Consider the following 26,269-nt stretch of genomic DNA (forward strand, 5'->3'; position numbering starts at 1 on the left):
CATGTGTAGAGTCTTCTTTTGTGTTGTTGGAAGAGGGTGTTTGCTATGACCAGTGCATTTTCTTGGCAAAACTCTATTACTCTTTGCCCTGCTTCAGTCCACATTCCAAGGCCAAATTTGCCTGTTACTCCAGGTGTTTCTTGACTTCCTACTTTTGCATTCCTGTCCCCTATAATGAAAAGGACATCTTTTTGGGGTGTTAGTTCTAAAAGGTCTTGTAGGTCTTCATAGAACCGTTCAACTTCAGCTTCCTCAGCATTACTGGTTGGGCCATAGACTTGGATTGTGGTGATATTGAATGGTTTGCCTTGGAAATGAACAGAGATCATTCTGTCATTTTTGAGACTGCATCCAAGTACTGCATTTCGGACTCTTTTGTTGACCATGATGGCTACTTCATTTCTTCTGAGGGATTCCTGCCCACAGTAGTAGACATAATGGTAATCTGAGTTAAATTCACCCATTCCAGTCCATTTTAGTTTTGTGATTCCTAGAATGTCGATGTTCACCCTTGCCATCTCTTGTTTACCTCTTCCAATTTGCCTTGATTCATGGACCTGACATTCCATGTTCCTATGCAGTATTGCTCTTTACAGCATCAGACTTTGTTTCTATCACCAGTCACATCCACAGCTGGGTATTGTTTTTGCTTTGGCTCCATCCCTTCATTCTTTCTGGAGTTATTTCTCCACTGATCTCCAGTAGCATATTGGACACCTAATGACCTGAGGAGTTCCTCATTCACTATCCTATTATTTTGCCTTTTCATACTGTTCATGGGATTCTCAAGGCAAAAATACTGAAATGGTTTGCCATTCCCTTCTCCAGTGGACCACATTCTGTCAGACCTCTCCACCATGACCTGCCCATCTTGGGTTGCCCCGCGGGCATGGCTTGGTTTCACTGAGTTAGACAAGGCTGTGGTCCTAGTGTGATTAGACTGACTAGTTTTCTGTGAGTATGGTTTCAGTGTGTCTGCCCTCTGATGCCCTCTTGCAACACCTACCATCTTACTTGGGTTTCTCTTACCTTGGGCGTGGGGTATCTCTTCACGGCTGCTCCAGCAAAGCACAGCTGCTGCTCCTTTCCTTGGATGAAGGGTATGTCCTCCCAACCTCCCTTACTGACCTTCAACGTGGGATAGCTCCTCTAGGCCCTCCTGCGCCAGCGCAGCCACCACTCCTTGGACGTGGGTTGATCTTCCCAGCCGCCGCCCCTGGCCTCGGGCACGGGGTGGCTCCTCCCGGCCGCCTCCCCTGATCTGGGATGTGGGGTGGCTCCTCTCAGCTGTTCCTGCACCATTGCAGCCTGGCACTCTCGGCCGCTGCCCCTGACCTCGGACGTGGGGTACTCCTCTCAGCCATGCTGAGTGTGCCGGCCGTCGCAGCCACTTGCACTGAGTGCGCCGGCCATCATGTTTCACAATAACCAAGTTGATTTATTGTGCCACGTTAATCTAGAACCTACTCGTCTTATTACCTCTTAGCTGAATTACTTCATTTTGGACCCCAGACGGTTTTCCCATTTTTGTGTTACCTCCATTGTATTCTTTACACCTTAGTTAAATGATCCCTCTAAAACACAGTCATGTTTTTTCATCTCTCTTTTTTAAGGCACTTATTTACTTATGTATTTATTTATTTCACTGCACTGGGTCTTTGTTGCTGTGTGCAGGCTACATGCTAGTTGTAGTGTGTGGGTTTCTTCTTTTTTTTTTAATTTTCAAAATTTTATTATTGGAGTATAATTTCTTTACAATGTTGTGTTTCTGTTAGTTAAAGGTCCTCCCATGTTCTTTTATTATTTTCTTTTTTAAATTATTTTTTTTATTGAAAGATAATTGCTTTACAGAATTTTGCTGTTTTCTGTCAAGCCTCCACATGAATCAGCCATAGGTATACATATACCCCCTTCCTTTTCAACCTCCCTCCCATCTCCCTCCCCATTCCACCCCTCTAAGTTGATACAGAGCCCCTGCTTGAGTTTCCTGAGCCATACAGCAAATTCCCATTGGTTATTTATTTTACATATGGTAATGTAAATTTCCATGTTACTCTTTCCAAACATCTCACCCTCTCCTCCCCTCTCCCTATGTCCATAAGTCTATTCTCTATGTCTGTTTCTCCATTGTTGCCCTGTATATAAACTCTTCAGTACAATTTTTCTAGATTCTGTATATATATGCTAGAATACAGTATTTATTTTTCTCTTTCTGACTCACTTCACTCTGTATAAAAGGTTCTAGCTTCATCCACCTCATTAGAACTGACTCAAATGTATTCCTTTTTATGGCTGAGTAATATTCTATTGTGTATACATACCAAACTCCTTTATCCATTCATCTATCAGTGGACATCTAGGTTGCTTCTATGTTCTAGCTATTGTAAATAGTGCTGCAATGAACAATGGGATACATGTGTCTTTCAATTTTAGTTTCCTCAGGGTATATGCCTAGGAGTGGGAATGCTGGGTCATATGGTGGTTTTATAATTAGTTTTTAAGAAGTCTCCATACTGTCTCTCATAGTTGCTGTATCAATTTACATTCCCAACAACAGTGAAAGACTGTTCCATTTTCTCCACACTTTCCAGCATTTATTGTTCATAGACATTTTGATGAGGGCCATTCTGACCAGTTGTCACCAGTGAGATGATATCTCATTGTAGTTTTGATTTGCACTTCTGTAATAGTGAGCAGGGGACAGGAATCAAAACCATCCCCAGAAAAGAAATGCAAAAGAGCAAAATATCTGAGGAGGCCTTACAAAGAGCTGTGAAAAGAAGAGAAGTGAAAAGCAAAGAAGTAAAGGAAAGATATACCCATTTGAATTCAGAGTTCCAAAGAATAGCAAGAAAAGATAAGAAAGCCTTCCTCAGTGATCAATGAAAAGATATAGAGGAAAACAATAGAATGAGAAAGACTAGAGATCTCTTCAAAAAAATTAGAGAAACCAAGGGAATATTTCATGCAAAGATGGGCTCAATAAAGAACAGAAATGGTATGGACTTAACAGAAGCAGAAGATATTAAGAAGCAGTGGCAAAAATACACAGAAGAACTGTACAAAAAAGATCTTCGTGACCCAGATAATCATGATGGTATGATTACACACAATCACCTAGAGTTAGACACCCTGGAATGTGAAGTCAAGTGGGCCTTAGGAAGCATCACCACAAACAAGCTAGTGGAGGTGATAGAATTCCAGTGGAGCTATTTCAAATCCTGAAAGATGATGCTGTGAAAGTGCTGCATTCAATATGCTAGCAAATTTGGAAAACTCAGCAGTGGCCACTGAGCACTGGAAAATGTCAGTTTTCATTCCAATCCCCAAGAAAGGCAATGCCAAAAAATTCTTAAATGACAACACAATTGCACTCATCTCACAAGCTAGCAAAGTAATGAATGCTCAAAATTCTCCAAGCCAGGCTTCAGCAATATGTGAACCATGAACTTCCAGATATTCAAGCTGGTTTTAGAAAAGGCAGAGGAACCAGAGATCAAATTGCCAACATCCACTGGATCATGGAAAAAGCAAGAGAGTTCCAGAAAAACATCTATTTCTGTTTTAATGACTATGCCAATGCCTTTGACTGTGTGGATCACAAGAAACTGTGGAAAATTCTGAGAGAGATGGGAATTCCAGACCACCTGACCTGCCTCTTGAGAAGCCTGTATGCAGGTCAGGAAGCAACAGTTAGAACTGGACATGGAACAACAGACTGGTTCCAAATAGGAAAAGGAGTACATCGAGATTGTATATTGTCACCCTGCTTATTTAACTTCTATGCAGAGTGCATCATGAGAAACGCTGGACTGGAAGAAGCACAAGCTGGAATCAAGATTGCCAGGAGAAATATCAATAACCTCAGATATGCAGATGACATGACCCTTATGGCAGAAAGTGAAAAATAACCAAAGAGCCTCTTGATGAAAGCAAAAGAAGAGAGTTAAAAAGTTGCCTTAAAGCTCAACATTCAGAAAACTAACAGCATGGTATCTGGGCCCATCACTTCATGGCAAATAGATGGGGAATCAGTAGCTGACTTTATTTTGGGGGGCTCCAAAATCCTTGCAGATGATGATTGCTGCCATGAAATTAAAAGATGCTTACTCCTTGGAAGGGAAGTTATGACCAACCTAGACAGTATATTAAAAAGCAAAGATATTACTTTGCCATCAAAGGTCCATCTAGTCAAGGCTATTGTTTTTCCAGTATCATGTATGGACGCCAGAGTTGGACTATAAAGAAAACGAGCCGAAGAATTGATGCTTTTGAACTGTGGTGTTGGAGAAGGCTCTTGAGAGTCCCTTGGGCTGCAAGGAGATCCAACCAGTCCATCCTAAAAGAGATCAGTCCTGAGTGTTCATTGGAAGGACTGATGTTGAAGATGAAACTCCAATACTTTGGCCACTTGATGTGAAGAGCTGACTCATTTGAAAAGAAAGATTGAGGGCAGGAAGAGAAGGGGATGACAGAGGATGAGATGGTTGGATGGCATCACTGATTCAACGGACTTGGGTTTGGGTAGACTCCAGGAGTTGATGATGGACAGGGAGGCCTGACATGCTGCAGTTCATGGGGTCATAAAGAGTCGTACATGACTGAGCAACTGAACTGAACTGAAGAATGAGGGATGTTGAGCATCTTTTTATGTGTTTGTTAGCAATCTGTATATCTGCTTTGGCGAATTGTCTGTTTAGGTATTTTTCTCACTTTTTGATTTTTTTTTTTTTTTCTGGTATTGAGTTGTATGAGCTGCTTGTATATTTTGGAAATTAATCCTTTGTCAGTTGTTTCAGTTGCTATTATTTTCTCGCATTATGTGAGTTTTCTTTTCACCTTGCTTATAGTTTCCTTTGCTGTGCAAAAGCTTTTAAGTTTAATCAGGTCCCACTTGCTTACTTTTGTTTTTATTTCCATTACTCTAGGAGTTGGATCATAGAGGATCTTGCTTTGATTTATGTCATCGAGTGTTCTGCCGAAGTTTTCCTCTAAGATTTTTATAGTTTCTGGCCTTCTAATTAGGTCTTTAATCCATCTTGAGTTTATCTTTGTGTATGGTGTTAGGAAGTGTTCTGATTTCATTCTTTTACATGTAGCTGTCCAGTTTTCCCCAGAGAAGGCAATGGCAACCCATTACAGTACTCGTGCCTGGAAAATCCCCTGGACGGAGGAGCCTGGTACCTGGTATGCTGCAGTCCATGGGGTCGCTAGGAGTCAGACACAACTAATTAACTACACTTTCACTTTTCACTTTCATGCATTGGAGAAGGAAATGGCAACCCACTCCATTGTTATTGCCTGGAGAATCCCAGGGATGGTTTAGCCTGGTGGGCTGCCATCCATGGGGTTGCACAGAGTCGAACATGACTGAAGCAACTTAGCAGCAGCAGCAGCAGTCCAGTTTCCCAGCACCATTTATTGAAAAGGCTGTTTTCACCCCTTTGTATATTCTTGCCTCCTTTGTCAAAAATAAGGTACCCATAAGAGCATGGGTTTATCTCTGGGCTTTCTATCTTTTTCCATTGGTCTGTTTTTGTGCCAGTACCATACTGTCTTGATGAATGTAACTTTGTAGTATAACCTGAAGTTAGAAAGCTTGATTCCTCCAGCTCCATTCCTCTTTCTCAAGACTGTGTTGGCTATTCAGGGTCTATCATATATGGCCTTTACTATATTGAGGTACGTTCCTTCTATGCCCATTTTTGGAAGAGTTTTAATCATAGATAGGTTCTTAATTTGTCAAAGGTTTTTTGCATCTATTGAAATGTTCATATGGTTTTCATCTTTCAATTTGTTAATCTGGTATATCATATGGTTTGATTTCCATATACTGAAGAATCCTTCCATCCCTAGAATAAATCCAATTTGATCATTGTGTATGAGCTTTTTGATGTGTTGCTGAATTCTGTTTGCTAAAATTTTGTTGAGGAATTTTGCATCTATGTTCAACAGTGGTATTAGCATGTAGTTTTCTTTTTGTGTTGTCTTTGTCTGGTTTTGGTATCAGGATGATGGTGGCCTCATAGAATGAATTTGGAAATGTTCCTTCCTCTTGAGTTTTTTTGAAAGAATTTTAGAAGGATAGGCATTAGCTCTTTTCTAAATGTTTGATAGAATTCTCCTGTGAAGCCATCTGGTCCTGGGCTTTTGTTTTCTGGGAGATTTTTAATCACAGCTTCAATTTCAGTGCTCGTAATTGGGTTGTTTACAGTTTCTATTTCATCCTGGTTCAGTCTTGGAAGATCGAACTTTTCTAAGAATCTGTCCATATCTTCCAGGTTATCTATTTTATTGCCATATAGTTGTTCATAATAGTCTCTTATAATCCTTTGTATTTCTGCATTGTCTGTTGTAACCACTCCTTTTTCAATTCTAATTTTGTTGATTTGATTCTTGCCTCTTTTATTCTTGATGAGTCTGGCTAAGGGTTTATCAATTTTGTTTATCTTATCCAAGAACCAGCTTTTAGTTTTAATAATCTTTAATATTGTTTCTTTCATTTTTCATTTATTTCTGCTCAGATCTTTATTATTTCTTTCCTTCTAGTAAATTTTTTTCTTCTTCTTCTTTTTCTAGTTGCTTTAGGTGTAAAGTTAGGTTTTCTAGTCAACGTTTTTCTTGTTTCTTTAGGTAGGATTGTATTGCTAGAAACTTCCTTCTTAGAACTGCTTTTGCTGCACCCTATAAGTTTTGAGTTGTCGTGTTCTCAATGTCACTTTTTTCTAGAGAATTTTTAATTTCTTCAGTAAATTGTTGGTTATTTAGAAATGTGTGTTTGTCTTTCTTACCGTTTTATTCTTGTAATTGATATATAGTCTCTTAGTGTCATGGTTGGAGAAGATGCTTGATATTTCAATTTTCTTAAATTTACTGATTTGTGACTCAAGATGTGGTCTATCCTGGAGAGAATGTTCCATGTGCACTTGAAATGATGTATTATTCTGCATTTGAATGGAATGTCCTGAAGATATTAATGAGATCCAACTCATCCAATGTATCATTTAAGACTTGTGTTTCCTTATTAATTTTCTGTTTGGTTGATCTGTGCATTGGTGTGAGTGAGGTGTTAAAATCTTCTACTATTATTGTGCTATTGTCAGTTTCTCCTTTTATGTCTCTTAGTGTTTTTCTTATGTATTGAGGTGTTCCTATGTTTGATGCATAGATATTTACAATTGTTATGGCTTCCTCTTGGATTGATCCCTTGATCATTATGTAGTGTCCTTCCTTATCTCTTGTAATCTTCTTTATTTTAAGGTTTATTTCGTATGATATAAGGATTGCTACTCCAGCTTTCTTTTGCTTCCCATTTGCATGAAATATATTTTTCCATCCTCTCACTTTCAGTCTATATGTGTCTTGAAGTCTGAAGTGGGTTTCTTGTAGACAGCATATATATGGGTCTTGTTTTTTTTATCCAATCAGCCAGTCTGTGTCTTTTGGTCGGAGCATTTAATTCATTTACATTTAAAGTAATTATTAATATATATGTTCCTATTGCCATTTTCTAATTGTTTGGGGTTGATTTTGTAGATCTTTTATCTTCTGTTGTATTTCTTGATTATAGAAGTCCATTTAACATTTGTTGTAAAGCTGGTTTAATGGTGCTGAATTCCTTTTGCTTGTCTGAAAAGCTTTTTCTTTCTCCATCAATTTTGAATGAAATCCTTGCCTGGTACAGTAATCTTGGTTGTAGATTTTTTTCCTTTCAGTTCTTTAAATATATCCTGCCATTCCCATCTGGCCTGCGGAGTTTCTGCTGAAAGATCAGCTGTTAATCATATGGGATTTCCCTTGCATGTTACTTTTTGCTTCTCCCTTGTTGCTTTTCATATTATTTCTTGGTGTTTAGTCTTTGTTAGTTTGATTAGTATGTGTCTTGAAGTGTTTCTCCTTGAGTTTATCCTGTATGGGACTCTTTATGCCTCTTGGACTTGATTGGCTATTTCCTTTTCTATGTTGGAGAAATTTTCAACTATAATCTCTTCAAAAATTTTCTCACACCCTTTCTTTCTCTCTTTTTCATCTGGGACCCCTATAATTCGAAGGTTGGTGCATTTGATATGGTCCTGGAGATCTCTGAGACTGTCCTCAGCTCTTTTCATTCTTTTTAATTTATTCTTCTCTTCAGTAGTTACTTCCCCCATTTTATCTTCCTGTTCACTGAATCGTTCTTCTGCTTCAGATATTCCACTGTTGACTCCTTCTAGAGTATGTTTAATTTCAGTAATTGTGTTATTTGTCTCCGTATGCTTATTCTTTAATTTTCTAGGCCTTTGTTGATTCTTGGATTTTATCCATTTAGTTTTCATGGTTTTTTATCATCTTTGTTATCATTATTCTGAATTCTTTCTCAGGTAATATTCTTTTTTTTTTTTTTGATCAGATTTTATTTATTTTTTTTTTATTTTTTTATTTTTTATTTTTTATTTATTTATTTTTTTTTAAATTTTAGAATCTTAAATTCTTACATGCGTTCCCAAACATGAACCCCCCTCCCACCTCTTATTTATTCTTCATTTATTTGGACTTCTGTGTTTCTAGTTTGTTCCTTCATTGGTGCAGTATTTCCCTGCCTTTTGTTTTCTTTTATTTAAAGTTATTGTGTTTGAGGCCTCCTTTTCTCAGGCTTCAAGGAAAGTTGAGTGCTTTCCTTGAAGTAGGTTGAATTCTTTATTTCTTTTGGTTTCTCCCCTCCTAAGGTTGGTCCAGTGGTTTGTGTGAACTTCATATAGGGTGAGATTTGTACTGAGGTTTTGCTTGTTGTTTGCTTGTTTTTCCCCTGATGAGCAAGACTGAGTGAGGTGGTACTCCTGTCTGCTGATGACTAGGTTTGTATTTTTGCTTTGTTTACTATTTAAATGAGGTGTCCTGCATGGGGTGCTACTGGTGGTTGGGTGGTGCCAGGTCTTGTATTCAAATGGTTTATTTTTGGTGAGTTCTCACTATTTGATTCTCCCTAGGGTTAGTTATCTGGTAGTCTAGGGTCTTGGAGTCAGTGGTCCCACTCCAAAGGCTCAGGGTTTTTTCTCTGGTCAGGAATGAAGATTCTACAAGTGGTTTGTTATGGAATTAAGGGAGAATAAAACAAATACCCAAAAATGAGAAACCAAAGTTGAACCCCAGACCAATGGCAGTTACAAAATCATGAAAATAATAATTAAAATAATGGAATATACACATATACATATACACCCATGAGCAAAGTGAGAACAGTAGAACAAAACTAAAGTACAGTAGATTGATCTGCTAAACAAAGGAAATCAAAGTTATATTTACCAGTTAAGGACAAAACTGACTTGAGCACAAACTGGAAAACAAAACTAAAGAAAGGTGCCAAGTGGGAAATAAAGCAATGAAAACAAAACTAGCAAATATGTTGAGAGGAAAGGAAAGAAAGAAAAAAATAGATATGCAAAGTTAAGTGGAGCTAGATAAAGAATTATATACATTAAAGGTTAATTGCAAGAAGGAAAGAACAGTAAGAAAGGCAATCAAAGAAATAAATGTAGAAAAATATAATAGGTTTAAAAAAATTAAAATTTTAAGAAAGAGGAAAAAGTGGAAGAAGAAAGAAAAATGTGAGGGAGGGGAGGAAAACTCTACAGAATTGCAAAAGCCCAATGTAGAGGCAGAGGTTTATGACAACAATAGAAAGTGTGACTGAATATACACATATACATATACACCCATAAGCAAAATCAACACAGTCCAACAAAAATTAAGTAGAATAGATTGACCCAGTGAACAAAACTAAAAATTATATTGACCAGAACAAAATTAATTAAAGCACAAAATGGAAAACAAAACTAAATCAAGGTGTCAATTGGAGTAAAAAGCAATGAAAATAACACTAACAAATATTTTGAAAGGAAAGTAGAGAAAGAAAAGAAAGAAAATATAAATGCAAAGTTAAATAGAGGTAGATAAGATTTTAAATCAGTGCAGATGGTGACTGCAGCCACGAAATTAAAAGACGTTTACTCCTTAGAAGAAAAGTTATGACCAACCTAGACAGCATATTAAAAAGCAGAGACATTACTTTGCCAACAAAGATCCATCTAGTCGAGGCTATGGTTTTTCCAGTAGTCATGTATGGATGTGAGAGTTGGACTATAAAGAAAGCTGAGGACTGAAGCTTTGATGCTTTTGAACTGTGGTATTGGAGAAGACTATTGAGAGTCCCTTGGACTGCAAGGAGATCCAACCAGTCCATCCTAAAGGAGATCAGTCATGAGTGTTCATTGGAAGGACTGATATTGAAGCTGAAACTCCAATACTTTGGCCACCTGATGCAAATATCTGACTCATTTGAAGAGATCCTGATGCTGGGAAAGATTGAGGGCAGGAGGAGAAGGGGATGACAGAGGATGAGATGGATGGGTAACATCACCGACTCAATGGAGATGAATTTGGGTAAACTCTGGGAATTGGTGATGGACGGGAGGCCTGGCTTGGTGTGGTCCATGGAGTCACAAAGAGTCGCACAAGACTGAGTGACTGAACTGAACTGATAAAAATTAAAGGGGAACAACAAACAAAAGTATAAATGTAGAAATAATAACAATAGGTTTAATAAATTAAAATTTAAAAATGAAAAAATAGAGGAAAATTCCACAGAACTGTAAAGCCCAAAATAGAGGTAGAGGTTTGTAAAAACAATAAAAAAATATGACTGAGGAAAACAAGAAAAAAGAAGGCTCGAAAGCTTAATTGTATTTCTTAGTGCCAATAAAATCGACAGCTACAACAGAGGGGGGAAACAAGGAAGACAAGAAAACAAAAAAAATCCAAAGAATCTATAGAAGAATTCAAAAAATAGGAATAATGAATGTTTTTCTTGAGTCACTGCCGTGACTCAAGAAAGTGACTCCTAGTCACTTTTCAGCACTAGGAATCACAGTTCACCTTAGTCCCTAGGATGCCCTCCAATGCTGTGATGTGGGGACAGCTCAGACCCTAATCTTTTCCTACTCCTGTGTGTTCTTTCCTCCAATGTCCACAGTTACCGGAGCTAGTGAGTTTTCTTTTGTGGGAGCTCTTGATTGCCTTTTTATATTCCATAGACAGAGTCTGCTTAGCAGATTGTGTCCATTTAATCTGCAGCTTGTACTGCTGGTCAGAAGGTTTGGGATCTTCTTCCTTCGCCACACTGCCTCTGGGTTTCAATTGTGGTTTTATTTCCAACTCTGCATGTGGGTCATCCACTGAGATTTAGTTCTTCAGGCTGCCCTGAAGGGTTTGTGTTTGCTCCTCTGAGGGCCAGGTGTGGAGGTGGTGCAGCTGCTTGGGTCTCAGGGGTTTTGGCAGCACAGGTACTCAGGGGGATTGGCGGCTAGCGTAGTAGGAAATATAATGCTCTAGAAGGACATGGCAACCAGTATTGGTCGATAAACTCCAGTATTCTTGCCTGAAGAACCCCCTCTCTGACAGAGAAGCCTGGCAGCCCACAGTATACAGGGTTGCAGAGTCAGATACTACTGAAGTGACCCTGTGTGCATAAACACAAGACTTATTTTTTTCTTTTCTTGCTTGTAGCAGCTCTGCTCCAGTAAGAGTTGAGTGTGAAGGTGGTGTAGCTGCTTGGCTTTCAGGGACCCTGGTGGCACCAAGGGTGCTGGGACACAGACACAGACTGCCTCCTTGGTAGGAGTTATGGCCCTATCAGAGTCTTTTTTCAAGCCTCTTGTAACTGGTGATCAGAAGGCCTCTTAGGCCAGTTGCTCTCCATAGCTCTGCCTGTTCAGGCCTTTCTTTTTTTTTTTTTTAATGGAGGATAATCACTCTACAATGTTGTGTTCAGTTTTGCCATATAGAAACCTGAAGGTGTGCGGGCTTTTCTTTGTGGTGGCTTCTGTTGTTGCAGAGCATGGGCTCTAGTCACTTGAACGTCATAGGTTGCAACACATGGGATCAGCAGTTGTGTCACATGGGCCCTAGAATGTGCAGGCTTCAGTAGTTGTGGCACAGGGACCAGCTGCTTTGCGACATGTGAGATCCTCCATGCCCATACTGAAAGGTTGTTGCTGAGCCATGAACTACGCCAGGATTCTTGGCCCCAGGAGGAAAGGAATTCAATCTGGGGCCAGTGACAAGGCTTGATCACTCAGAGCTTTTGTGTAATAAAATTTTATTAAAATGTAAAAGAGATAGAGAAGGCTTCTGACATAGACATCAGAAGGGGGCAGAGAGAGTGCCCTCCCACTAGTCTTGAGCAGGAAGTTACATACCTGCTAGCAGGCTGCTAATTAGAGAAAGAAAAGGTCTCAGAACTCAGACAGTGGCACCAGGCCTTTCACCCACAACATGTGTTTTCAGATAATGTTGGCACAAGATGAGTCATCCAGGGGCCATAAAATGACTGACATAAATCTTGCAAAAAGGCAGGTTTCCAAGCAAATACATAGTCTCATTGACATAGATTAGGAGAACAATTGTATGAGTAAAATGTACCAGTTTGTTGAGCCAATATTGGTTCTGAGTCTTAGGTGAAATCGACTTGAGGAAAGACAGAGTTTAGGAAAAATAAATAGTTCATTAACATAGCTTAAGAAAAACATTTCCATATGAAAAGTGAATTCGTTAGCTCAAGGTTTGAGAGGTCAGTAGGTGCCCAACACGCTACTGGAGATCAGTGGAGAAATAACTCCAGAAAGAAGGAAGGGATGGAGCCAAAGCAAAAACAATACCCAGCTGTGGATGAGACTGGTGGTAGAAGCAAGGTCCGATGCTGTAAAGAGCAATATTTCATAGGAACCTGGAATGTCAGGTCCATGAATCAAGGCAAATTGGAAGTGGTCAAACAAGAGATGGCAAGAGTGAACGTTGACATTCTAGGAATCAGCGAACTAAAATGGACTCGAATGGGTGAATTTAACTCAGATGAGCGTTATATCTACTACTGTGGGCAGGAATCCCTCAGAAGAAATGGAGTAGCCATCATGGTCAACAAAAAAGTCTGAAATGCAGTACTTGAATACAATCTCAAAAATGACAGAATGATCTCTGTTCGTTTCCAAGGCAAACCATTCAATACCACAATTATCCAAGTCTATGCCCCAACCAGCAACGCTGAAGAAGCTGGAGTTGAACGGTTCTATTGAAGACCTACAAGACCTTTTAGAACTAACACCCAAAAAAGATGTACTTTTCATTATAGGGGACTGGAATGCAAAAGTAGGAAGTCAAGAAACACATGGAGTAACAGGCAAATTTGGCCTTGGAATTTCCCATTAATTTATTTCTGCATTCAGACAACTCTTTGCTGAACATCTACTGAAAACCAATAGAATATGGACAGAGCAAAGAAATATTACTTTCAGGGAGCCTATAAGATGGGTGGGGGGGAGAGGGAACACACTAATCTGTTTAACATTCAAATATATGTTTAAACTTGTTAAAAAATCTCTGAAAGAAATGTACAGAAAGCTAAAGAGGTTATATGAGGGAGGAGTGACTCAGTTAGAACATAAGTGATATCTGAGATGAGATCTGAAAGATGAAGAGAAGACAAAAGTGGAAGGATTCATGTTGATGTATGGCAAAACCAATACAATATTGTAAAGTAATTAACCTCTAATTAAAATAAATAAATTTATATGAAAAAATCCTGGAAGAAAAAAAATTTTAAAGCCACAACATAAAATACATAAATAAAGGGAGCACTAACTAGTATGTGCAAAGGCACTGAAATACATAGTACTGTTTATAACATCTGAGGGAGGCAACGTTGCTAGAGGGTAGAATGCAAGGAAAGTAGCGATACAAAATGAAACTACAAAGAGAGGGAGGGGTCACATATGACCAGATTTTGGTTTGCTTCATAAAAGAATAGGAAACATTGAAAGATTCATTCAAAGAAGTACCATAGATTTTCCAGTTAAAAACGAAGTAGACAAGAATAAGTCTAGTTGCCATGTAAACTTCCGTGATCTAGTTCTAGAAAAGCCCAAGAGAAATAAGAAAACATGCATGTCTGAGAGGAGTTCAGTGCCTGGACCTGTGACAAATAGTTGAAAATATTTGGTATATGCCTATATAAATAAGGTTTATGTTGCAACTGACAGAAAATTTTAAAGATTTAAAGTATCAACTTCTCCTATATCACTAAAGTAAATATGTAAGGATCAAGAAACAATGAACACTACCGTCAGAAAATACAAGAGGACTTAGGGAAAATCTAAGACCCCAAACACCCAAAATAAACATATTTGAATATTTTTTTTTCTCTTGATTCTTTGTAAAAAAAAGAAAAACTTAAAACATTCCATCTTCCAGGTTTACACATGTGGCTTCAAACAGTGTAAGTTGAAAGATCTTTCCTTATTCTCACTATGCCTTTCTTGAATTTGTTTGCTTGCGAAGTCACTTCAGTCGTGTCCGACTCTGTGCAACCCCATAGACGGCAGCCCACCAGGCTCCGCCATCCCTGGGATTCTCCAGGCAAGAATACTGGAGTGGGTTGCCATTTACTTCTCCAATGCATAAAAGTGAAAACTGAAAGTGAAGTCGCTCAGTCGTGTCCTACTCTTCCTGACCCCATGGACTGCAGCCTACCAGGCTCCTCCATCCATGGGATTTTCCAGGCAAGAATACTGGAGTGAGGTTCCATTGCCTTCTCTGCCTTTTTGAACTAGGATGTAAATAAATGCTATAGACACAGCAGCAGATAATTTTAACCAAGCTACAATGTCCAACTCTTTCTGTGTTCAGAGATTTTAGAGTCCAGACTGTAATTTTTGAACGTTATATTTTTTAATTTTATTTTACTTTATTTTACTTTACTATACTGTATTGGTTTTGCCATACATCAACATGAATCTGCTACGGGTGTACACCTGTTTCCAATCCTGAACCTCCCTCCCACCTCCCTCCCCATACCATCTCTCCGAGTCATCCCAGTGCACCAGCCCCAAGCATCCTGTATCCTGCATCGAACCTAGACTGGCGATTAGTTTCTTATATGATATTATACATGTTTCAGTGCCATTCTCCTAAATCATCCCACTCTCTCCCTCTCCCACAGTGCCTAAGCTGTTTTGGAAAGGGTCCAAACTAAATGGTGACTAAATCGGCTCTTTAGTTCTAACATGATGGCATTAAATGCTGTAAAGATTACAGAATCGTATTCCTTTCTATGACTAAGGTTTAAGCACAGAAAGTAGTCCTTCAGACATACACATCTTTCTCTTGGAATATGCTAGCTTTGGATGCCAGTAATTGTGACAGATCAGAGAAATTTGGTAGTAGGTGATATTTGCATAGCAATTTATAGGATTAATAAAAGAGGCTCTAATTTGAGTAAGTATTGAATACAAGCTGCTGCTATATCCCTTTCTCACTTCTTTTAAAGCTTAACAGTGTCCCATGGTACAGACCAGTCCTCTCCTTAGCAAACCAGTTCCCAGAGCCTCACTGTTAATCTCATATTTATCATAATGGCATATCCCATATTGCATTTAATTAATTATTCTGATGATATTCCTTCATAATTTCTACATTTTCACTTCTCATTTTCTCTTCAATTTCTTACTTCTCTGCAATATGACTCCTATATTCAGCATTCCATTGATGCTACTCCTGTTATGTGTACCAGTGACCCTCTAATTAAAAAGCAGTTTTCTGTTCTTATCTCAGTGGAGGTTTTTTAATAGCATACAAATAATTATCTCTTTTTTTGAAATTATATCCACTCTGACATACACTTATCCTGACTCTCCTCCTTCCCTTCTGTGTGCAGATAGTTGAATCAAATAAATCTTGCAAAAGAGAACATCAAACAAATAAGCCCAGCTTCTGTTGCTAGCAGCTGTATATCTGGAATGAACTAGTCATCCAAAATAGGTCATTATTCATAGGTTATATAAAAAGTGTTGATGCATAAAGATACAGTAGCTCAAAACTGCTTAAATTGCCATGAATTTATTTAGGATAATTAGCAATATCATTATATAATTTAACATTTTTTAATATTTATATGTATAATCGATTGCATTCTCTAATAACCATGAAAAAGCCTTTAATTACTCATCATAATCTAACAATGTGATCTTGTCCATCACACATTTTCATTACCATTCTAATAAAATTATTTTGGTGCCTTTGAATTTATTTATACAATACAATGCAATTTGCATAATAGTTAGTTTACCTAAATAAATATCAGCTTTGCTAGTTAAATCCTTTTTAAGAATCATAACTCTGCTTATACTGGCATATGTTAAAGAGTTTGGGACATCTTTATTTTTAATAAATTAAATTAAAATGTTAGCTTTAAATAAAAGAAAGATTTTTTTAAAAATTTGCAGTAGTGAACTCCCCATTAGTCTTGTGATATTTAAGAGTAGCATTCATGTTCTGACCAACAATATTTCACTAGATTTCACAAGATTTTCTAATAACTAGGTGATACTAATCATAGCCAGACATAGAATTAAATGACTCGACTTGTGATTTTCTAGTATCTATAACAGATAAGTTACACAATCATAGATTCAGCGGCAGTATTTTCTCTGAGTTACAATATATTCCCAGCAATCTTGGCAAATAAATAAGACAAGCACATCTGAGTTGCAGTGAATAAGAGAGGATATTAAAATCAAATACAACTTAGAAAAGAACTCAAATTTTCAACTGGGTTCTGAAACTATAATTGTGTGCCCTCTGCACTGTATAGAAAAGATGCCACTTATTTCTGACTTTGATTAGTGATTATTTTTAGGCAGACAAATTTCTTTTCCATTTAACAAAGATTGTGTCCTAGGGCTTTGTTTTATTTCAATTCTATAGTCACTTCTAAATCTGAAAAATCAGATTTAAAAATGTTGAATTTGAACTGTGTTTTATTAATGTGAATCTTTCAATATCTGTTATGCAACTGCAAGCATATATAAATTTCATTAGAAAGTATATAGGTCTATATTCTGTAAAATTCCTGTAGGCAGAAAAATAACAGCCTATCACTGACATGAAGCAATGATAGCAAACAAAAGCAATGTTTAAAAAACTGTGCCAAGCTATGGTCATAAGAGGATGTGGGCGGAAATTAGTTATTATTATTACAACAAACAAGAAAATCAAACAAAAGGGTTTTTTATTACTTTGATATAACAATAAATAAAATGAGAAAAGTGAAAATATGTTAACTGACATTTTTAAAAAGAACATGTTAATAGGTGTCAAAAATGAATGAAAGAACATTGAATCACTGCTGCTGCTGCTGAGTCGTTTCAGTCATGTCCAAATCTTTGACACCCTATGGACTGTAAGCAGCTAGGCTCTGTCCATGAGGATTCTTCAGGCAAGAAAAACGGACTGAGTTGCCATGCCCTCCTTGAGGGGATCTTCCTGACCCAGGGATCAAACCTGCATCTCTTACATCTCCTACATTGGCAGGAGTGCTCTTTACCAGTAGTGCTACCTGGAAAGCCCTTCAGTTCAGTTCAGTAGCTCAATTGTGTCGGACTTTTTGCCACCCATGGACTGCAGCATGCCAGGCCTCACTGTCTATCACCAGCTCCTGGAATTTTCTCAAACTCATGTCCATTAAGTCAGTGATGCCATCCAATCATCTCATCCTCTGTCATACCCTTTGCTCCCACCTTAAATCTTTTCATCATCAGGGTCTTTTCAAATGATTTAGTTCTTCACATCACGTGGTCAAAGTATTGGAGTTTCAGCTTCAGCATCAGTCCTTCCAATGAATATACAGGACTGATTTCCTTTAGGATGGTCTGGTTTGATCTTCTTGCAGTCTGAGGGATTCTCAAGAGTCTTATCCAACACCACAGTTCAAAATCATGAAATCTATGGTGCTCAGCTTTCTTTATAGTCCAACTCTCACATCCATACATGATTACTGGATAAACTTTAGCTTTGACTAGACAGATCTTTGTTGGCAAAGTAATGTCTCCACTTTTTAATGCTCTTTCTAGGTTGGTCATAACTTTTCTTCCAAGGAGCAAGGGTCTTTTAATTTCACGTGTGCAGTCACCATCTGCAGTGATTTTGGAGCCCAAAAAAGTAAAGTCTGTCACTGTTTCCACTGTTTTTCTGTCTATTTGCCATGAAGTAATGGGACCAGATGCCATGATCTTAGATTACTGAATGTTGATTTTAAGCCAACATTTTCACTCTCCTCTTTCACTTTCATCAAGAGGCTCTTTAGTTCTTCTTCCCTTTCTGCCATAAGGGTGGTGTCATCTGCATATCTGAGGTTATTGATATTTCTCCCAGCAATCTTGATTCCAGCTTGTGCTTCATCCAGCCTGGCATTTTTCATGATGTATTCTGCATATAAGTTAAATAAGCAGTGTGACAATAAACAACCTTGATGTACTCCTTTCCCAATTTGGAACCTGTCTGTTGTTCCATGTCCAGTTCTAACTGTTGCTTCCCGACCTGCATACAGATTTTTCAAGAGGCAGGCCAGCTGATCTGGTATTCCCATCTCTTTAAAAATTTTCCAGTTTATTGTCATCCACACGTCAGAGGTTTTGGCATAGTCAATAAAACAGAAGTAAACATTTTTCTGAAACTCTCTTGCTTTTTTGATAATCCAACGGATGTTGGCAATTTGATCCCTGGTTCCTCTGCCTTCCTAAATCCAGCTTGAACATCTGGAAGTTCACAGTTCATGTACAATGTATGCCTGGCTTGGAGAATTTTGAGCATTACTTTGCTGGCATGTGAGATGCATGTAACTGTGTAGTAGATTTAACCTTCTTTCTCATTGCCTTTCTTTGGGATTGAAATGAAACCTGACCTTTTTCCAGTCCTGTGGCCACTGCTGAGTTTTCCAAATTTGCTGGCATGTTGAGTGCAACATTTTCACAGCATCATCTTTCAGGATTTGAAATAGCTCAACTGGAACTCCATCACTTTCATTAACTTTGTTCATAGCGATGCTTCCTAAGGCCCACTTTGCATTCCAGAATGTATGGCTCTTGGTGAGTGGTCATACCATCATGATTACCTGGGTCATGAAGATCTTTTTTGTACAGTTCTTCTATGTATTCTTGCCACCTCTTCTTAATATCTTCTGCTTCTGTTAGCTCCATACTGTTTCTGTACTTTGTTGTATGCATCTTTGCACGAAATATTCTTGTGGTATGTCTAATTTGCTTGAAGAAATCTGTATTTTTTTCTCCCATTCTGTTGTTTTCCTCTATTTCTTTGCATTGATCACTGAGGAAAGCTTTCTTATCTCTCCTTACTATTCTTTGGAATGCTACATTCAAACGGGTACATCTTTCCCTTTCTCCTTTTCCTTTCATTTCTCTTCTTTTCTTAGCTATTAGTAAGGCCTCCTCAGACAACCATTTTGTCCTTTTGCATTTTGTTTTTCTTGGGAATGGTCTTGATCTCTGCCTTCTGTACAGTGTCACAGACCTCTGTCCATAGTTCTTCAGGAACTCTATCAGATCTAATCTCTTGAAATCATTTGTCACTTCCACTGTATAATCTTAAAGGATTTGATTTAGGTCCTACCTGAATGATCTAGTGGTTTTCCTTACTTTCTTCAATTTAAGTCTGAACTTGACAATGAGGAGTTCATGATCTGATCCACAGTAAGTTCAGATTGGTAGGCACTGGAGCGGTGGCTACCCCATGTCCAAAGGCAAAGTAGAAGCTCCAGCAAGACCACAGCAGGGGCGAAATCACATTTAGAATCAAGGTCCATAGGCGCCAGAGATGCTGAGAGCTCAAACAAACCTTGTGCACACCAGGACCCAAAGACCCTACAGAGACTGAAGCAAAACTGTGTTTGAGTGTCTCCTGTGGAGGTATGGGTCAGCAGTGGCCTGCCACAGGGATAGGGGCTCTGGGTTCAACAGACTTGTGTATGGCATAAGCCCTCTTGGAGCAGGTCCCATTAACCCCACAATAGAGCTGCCAGAACTTACACAGGACTGAAGAAATAGATGCTTGGAGGTCACAAACAGAACCTGTGTACACAAGGACTCAGGAAAAAGGAGCAGTGGCCACACAAGAGACCGACCCTGGCTTGCCTGTGATTGTCCAGGAGTCTCCAGCAGAGGCGTGGATCGGTGGCCTGCTGCAGGGTTGGGGACACTGAGTGCAGCAGTGCCTGTATGGGACCTTTTGAAGAAGGTCGCCATTATCTTCATTACCTCCACCATAGTTTGGCCTCAGGGAAATAACAGGGAGGGAACACAGTCCCACCTTTCAACAGAAAATTGGATTAAAGTTTTACTGAGCATGGTGACGCCCATAAGAACAAGATCCAGTTTCCCCCTCAGTCAGTCTCTCCCATCAGGAAGTTCCCATAAGCCTCTTATCCTTCTCCATCAGAGAGCAGACAGACTGAAAACAACAATAACAGAAAACTAACCAATCTAATCACATGGACCACAACCTTGTCTAACTCAATGAAACTATGAGCCATGCCATGTAGGGCCACCCAAGACAGATGGGTCACAATGGAGAGTTCTGACAAAACGTGGTCCACTGGAGAAGGGAATGGCAAGTCACTTCAGTATTCTTGCCTTAAGAACCCCATGAACAGCATTGAAATGAAAAAAGATAGAACACTGAAAGACGAACTCCCCAGATCCATAGGTGCCCAATATGCTATTGGAGATCAGTGGAGAAATAACTCCAAAAGGAATGCAGAGACAAAAGCCAAAGCAAAAACAACACCCAGTTGTGGATGTGAATAGTGATGGAAGTAAAGTACTATGCTGAAAAGAACAATGCTTCATAGAAACCTGGAATATTAGGTCCATGAATCAAGGCAAATTGGAAGTGGTCAAATAGGAGATGGCAAGATGGAACGTCAACATTTTAGAAATCAGCGAACTATAATGGACTGAATGGGTGAATTTAACTCAGATGACCATTATATCTACTACTGTGGGCAAGAATCTCTTAGAATAAATGAAGTAGCCATCATCATAAACAAAAGAATCTGAAATACAGTACTTGGATGCAAGCTCAAAAATAGCAGAATGATCTCTGTTCGTTTCCAAGGCAAACCATTCAATATCACAGTGATCCAAGTCTATGTCCTGATGAGTAATGCTGAAGAAGCTGAAGTTAGCGATTCTATGAAGACCTACAAGACCTTCTAGAACTAACACCCAAAAAAGATGTCCTTTTCATTATAGGGGACTGGAATGCAAAAGTAGGAAGTCAAGAAACACGGGGAGTAACAGGCAATTTTGGCCTTGGAGTACAGAATGAAGCAGGGCAAAGGCTAATAGAGTTTTGCCAAGAAAACACATTGGTCATAGCAAACACCCTCTTCCAACAACACAAGACAAGTTTCTACACATGTACATCACCAGATGGTCAATCCCAAAATCAGATTGATTGTATTCTTTGCAGCCAAAGATGGAAAGCCATATCAGAGAAGAAATCCCAGTACAGAATAAATAAGGAATGAACATGTACACTAATGTCTAAACCAAGTTTGTGTGCTAGATGCCTAGTGAGGCCAAACAAAAAGAAAAATCAGAGCTTTCAGCAGAGAAAAGTTTATTGATCTTGGGCACTGCCCTCCAGAGAAGATAGGAGATGGCTGTTCACAGTTCCATCATGCTGGCTGGCCAGGGTGCAAAGTTCTTAAAAACAAGAAGAGTAAAGAGGAGGAAAGGGGGCTTTGTAATTTTAGCTTCCCACAGATCTCAATTGCAGACTTACTGCCACTGTCTTATGACTCAGTGTGATTTTGATGATTGTTCCTGCAGAGCAAATTAGTAAGCCTTCAACTCTTATTCTACAGAGAGCAAAAACAATAGTTGAGAAATTTTATTATTTACTTAGAGCATTATGTATTGATCAAGAATGTCAATTCGCAATGGCTCCTGATTTTTTTTTTCTTTTAAGTCCTTTTGAGATTTCTGTTTCCTGCAAGACATTTGGGTTTGCTTCACTTGTGTTCCCTCACTTTCCTAATTATAGTAATTGTAAATGAGTCCACTCTTTGGAACTCAGGGAAGGCCTTGAAGACTTAAAGCCTTTCTCTAAAAATCAGAAATGAGGGACTCTGAGGGACTTTTGAACACAGGAAGATCCCTCAAGTCCTGTTTTATTTCATTAAGGCAGGACACAAATCTTCATGTTGCATAGCATAAGGTAGGAAACAAGGGAAAGAGTACTTGATTAGGGGCAAGGAAGGAGGGAACCTAGGTAAGATTTGAAAAGATAATTAGAGGCATACATTACAAAAAGAAAGACTACCTGGAGCAATAGATATACTAAAATAAGTATATAGTAATCAACATGCCCTCTAACTTCCTCTTTGGGAATTTTTTTTTCATGTAGATAAAAATAAATCCTCACTGCCACAGTATTTCATTTGGCAGGATATTAGGTAATTCATATTTAAAATATGATCTCATCATCAATTCCATGTGTTGACATTAATTGAACATCTCTAATGTTTGAAACTCTGGCTTGTAGAAAATATACTCAAAAATCAAAATCCTTAAATCTGAGAGACTCGTATAAAAATTAGAAAACTGAGAAAAGGTGATTTTATCCAAAAAATGCTTTGTACTCATTTTAAGTCTTCACTTTTAAACTCCCCAGCTCTTCAATCTAACTACAGGAAGCAAGATCAGTTCAGTTACTCAGTAGTGTCCAACTTTTTTTGAATTCATGGACTGCAGCACACGAGGCTTCCCTGTCCATCACCAACACACAGAGCCCCCTTGAAGCTCATGTCCATTGTGTCGGTGATGCCATCCAACCATCTCATCCACTGTTGCCCTTACTCCTGCCTTCAGTCTTTCCCAGCCACAGGGTCTTTTCCAACGAGTGAGTTCTTCTGGGGACCATCTATTGGCCAAAGTATTGGGCCTTAAGCTTCAGCATCAGTCCTTCCAATGAATATTCAGGACTGATTTCCTTTAAGATTGACTGGCTTGATTTCCTTGCAGAAGACTCTCCAACAGCACAGTTTAAAAGCACTGGGACGACCCAGAGGGATGGTACGGGAGGGAGAAGAGAGGGGGTTCAGGATGGTGAACACGTGTATACCTGTGGCGGATTCATGTTGATGTATGGCAAAACCAATAAAATATTGTAAATAATTAACCTCCAATTAAATAAATAAATTTATATTAAAAAATTTAAAATAAAAGCATCAATTTTATCTATGATCCAACTCTCACATACATATCACTACTACAAAACTCATAGCTTTTACTATACAGACTTTATCTCTTCTTTTTCATATGCTATCTAGGTTTGTCATAGCTTTTCTTCTAAGGAACAAGAATCATTTAACTTCATTGCTACAGCGACCATCTGCAATGATTTGGGGCCAAAATAAAGTCTGTCACTGTTTCAATTGGTTCCTCATCGATTTGCCATGAAATGATGGGACCAGATGCCACTTTTTTGAATGTTAAGTTTTAAGCCATCTTTATCACTCTCCTGTTTCACTTTGATCAAGAGGCTCTTTAGTTCCTCTTCACATTCTGCCATTAGGGTGGTGTCATCTGCATATCAGAGATTATTAACTTTTCTTCCTGCAATCTTCATTCCAGCTTGTACCTCATCAAGCACAGCATTTCACATAATGTACTTGCATGTAAGTTAAATAAGCAAGCTGACAATATACACCCTTGATGTACTCCATTCCCAATTTGGAACCAGTCTATTATCCCACATACAGTTCGAAATATTGCTTCTTGACCTACATACAGGTTTCTCAGGAGGCAAATAAGGTGGTCTGGTATTCCCATCACTTTCAGAATTTTCCATTTTTTTTGTGATCCACACAGTCCAAGACTTTAGTGTATTCAATGAAGCAGATGTAGAAGTTTTTCGGAATTCTCTTGCTTTTTCTATAATCAAATAAATTTTGGTAATTTGATCTTTTGTTCTTCTGCCTTTTCTAAATCCATCTTGAACATCTGGAATTTCTCAGTTCACATACTGTTGAAGCCTCTCTTGGAGAACTTTGAGCATTCCTTTGCCAGTGTGTGAAATGAGTGCAATTTTTTGGTAGCCTGAAAATTCTTTGGCATTGCCTTTCTTTGGGATGAAAACTGACCTTTTCCAATCCTGTGGCCAATGATGAATTTTCCAACTTTGCTAGCATATTGAGTGCAGCACTTTCAAAGCATCATCTTTTAGGATTTGAAATAGCTCAGCTGGAATTCCATCACCTTCACTAGATTTTTCATAGTGATGCTTTTTAGGGAGCAAGGGGGGAATAAGTTATAAGAAACTATAACTGGCATAGAATGAGCTCAAATAAGAATTATACCTTTTTAAAGGCTTATGCTTACCTTTAAGAAGCATAAGTACCACCTTACTTGCCTCCTGAGAAACCAGTATGCAGGTCAAGAAGCAACAGTTAGAACCAGACATGGAACAAAGGACTGGTTCCAAATTGGGAAAGGAGTATTTCAAGGCTGTATATTGTCGCCTTGCTTATTTAACTTATATGCAGAAGACATCATGTGAAATGGTGGGATAGTAGAAGCACAAGGTGGAATCACGTTTGTTGGCAGAAATATCAATAACTTCAGATATCCAGATGACACCACCCTTATGGTAGAAAGTGAAGAGGAACTAAAGAGCTTCTTGATAAAAGTGGAAGAGGAGAGTGGAAAAGATTGCTTAAAACTCAACATTCAAAAAGTGAAGAGCACAGCATCTGGTCCCATCACTTCATGGCAAATTGATGGGAAAACAATGGAAACAGTGGCAAACTTTATTTTGTGGGGCTTCAAAATCATTGCAGATGGTGACTGCAGCCATGAACTTAAAAGACGCTTGCTCCTTAGAAGAAAAAGTATGACACACCTAGAGAGCATATTAAAAAGCAGAGACATTACTTTGCCAATGAAGTTCTGTATCGTCAAAGCTATGATTTTTCCAGTAGTCCTGAACTGATTTGAGAGTTGCACTATAAAAAAAGCAGAGCATTGAATATTTGATGTTTTTGAACTGTGGTATTGGAGAATACTCTTGAGAGTATTCTCAAGGAGATTTGCAAGGAGATCCAACCAGTCCATTCTAAAGGAAATCAGTCCTAAACATCATTGGAAGGACTGATGCTGAAGCTGAAGCTCCAATACCCTGGCCACCTGATGTGCAGACCTGACTCATTGGAGAAGACACTGATGCTGGGAAAGATTAAAGGCTGGAAGAGAATGGGACAACAAAGGATGAGATGGTTAGATGGCATTATTGACTTGATGAACACGAATTTGAGCAAGGTCCTGGAGTTTCTTATGGAAAGAGAAGCCTCGTGTGCTGCAGTCCATGTGGTCCCAAAAAGTCAGAAAACACTGAGTCACTGAACAACAAAAAGGCTTATGCCAAGTGCTACACATAGATTCAAAGGGTTTTTTTTTTTTTTTTCCTTTTTTTTCCCCCTTTTTTTTTTTTCTTTACACATTCCATCAAAACTGAGAGCTGGAAAAGGCAAGATTCCAAGGCAATATTAACATGAAGAAATATTCTAAAGGCTGGTTTCTTGAGTCTGCCCCTTCTTCCTTTACCAAGATATTAAGACCCATACTTCTCCTCTATATGGAGAGAGATCTGGATCAAGAACAGAGTAAAGACCGTTCCACCCCATGGAACCCTGTCTCCAGCTAATAAACACTCTTTCCTCAGCAATCTTAGAGGTACCTTCTCAACCTTCAAGACCCAATTCAAATTGTTTCTTCTCAGGGCATTTTCCCTTTTCTCATCAAGGCAGATTTAACCAAATTTTCCCTTGGGCCAAAACCTTTCCTTGCATGCAGCAATCATTACAGTTTTAAACTAAGTTGCATTTTTTTTTAATTGAATGTTTTTTTCCTCTACTAGATTATGAGCTTGAGAGGTCATTCCTTCACCTGGTTTTCATTCAATTCTCCCTCAATCCACTTAATTCCCCTGCCAAGACAGAAAGAGTTAAATAATGCTTCCTCCACTTATAATAATTGGTCTTCAATACTCTTATAATGTTTATTTCATAACTTATCTTCCACAGTTGAACACCAAAATGTTATTATTTGTTTAAAAGGAGAGTCAATACAGATGTTCAAAATTAATTCTGTTGAGTAAAATTAGCAAAGATTTTGGAAATTTTTCTTGACTACAGAGGGTACTAAATTTTGTTTTAGGTTTATCTCATCAAAAATGTCTCCAAAGCAATGTCTTTGGTAGAAGAATTTTGAGAACCTTTTCAAGGTATGATTTGATACTTCATCCAAGCAATATTTTTAAGGAATGTTTATTCAGTAGAGGGATTTTGAGAGTGCTTACTCAAGGTATGATGTTGTTACTTCATTTC

At 38.5% G+C, this 26,269-nt stretch overlaps 1 protein-coding gene across 1 annotated transcript in view; it reads left to right on the forward strand.

Moving 5' to 3' along the window:
• Positions 1 to 26,269, forward strand: part of GRIA4 (glutamate ionotropic receptor AMPA type subunit 4) — a 693,144-nt gene that overhangs the window by 410,521 nt on the left and 256,354 nt on the right. The window lies entirely within an intron of this gene.

The sequence above is a fragment of the Capra hircus genome, chromosome 15, assembly GCF_001704415.2.
Source record: "Capra hircus breed San Clemente chromosome 15, ASM170441v1, whole genome shotgun sequence".
Taxonomy (NCBI): domain Eukaryota; kingdom Metazoa; phylum Chordata; class Mammalia; order Artiodactyla; family Bovidae; genus Capra; species Capra hircus.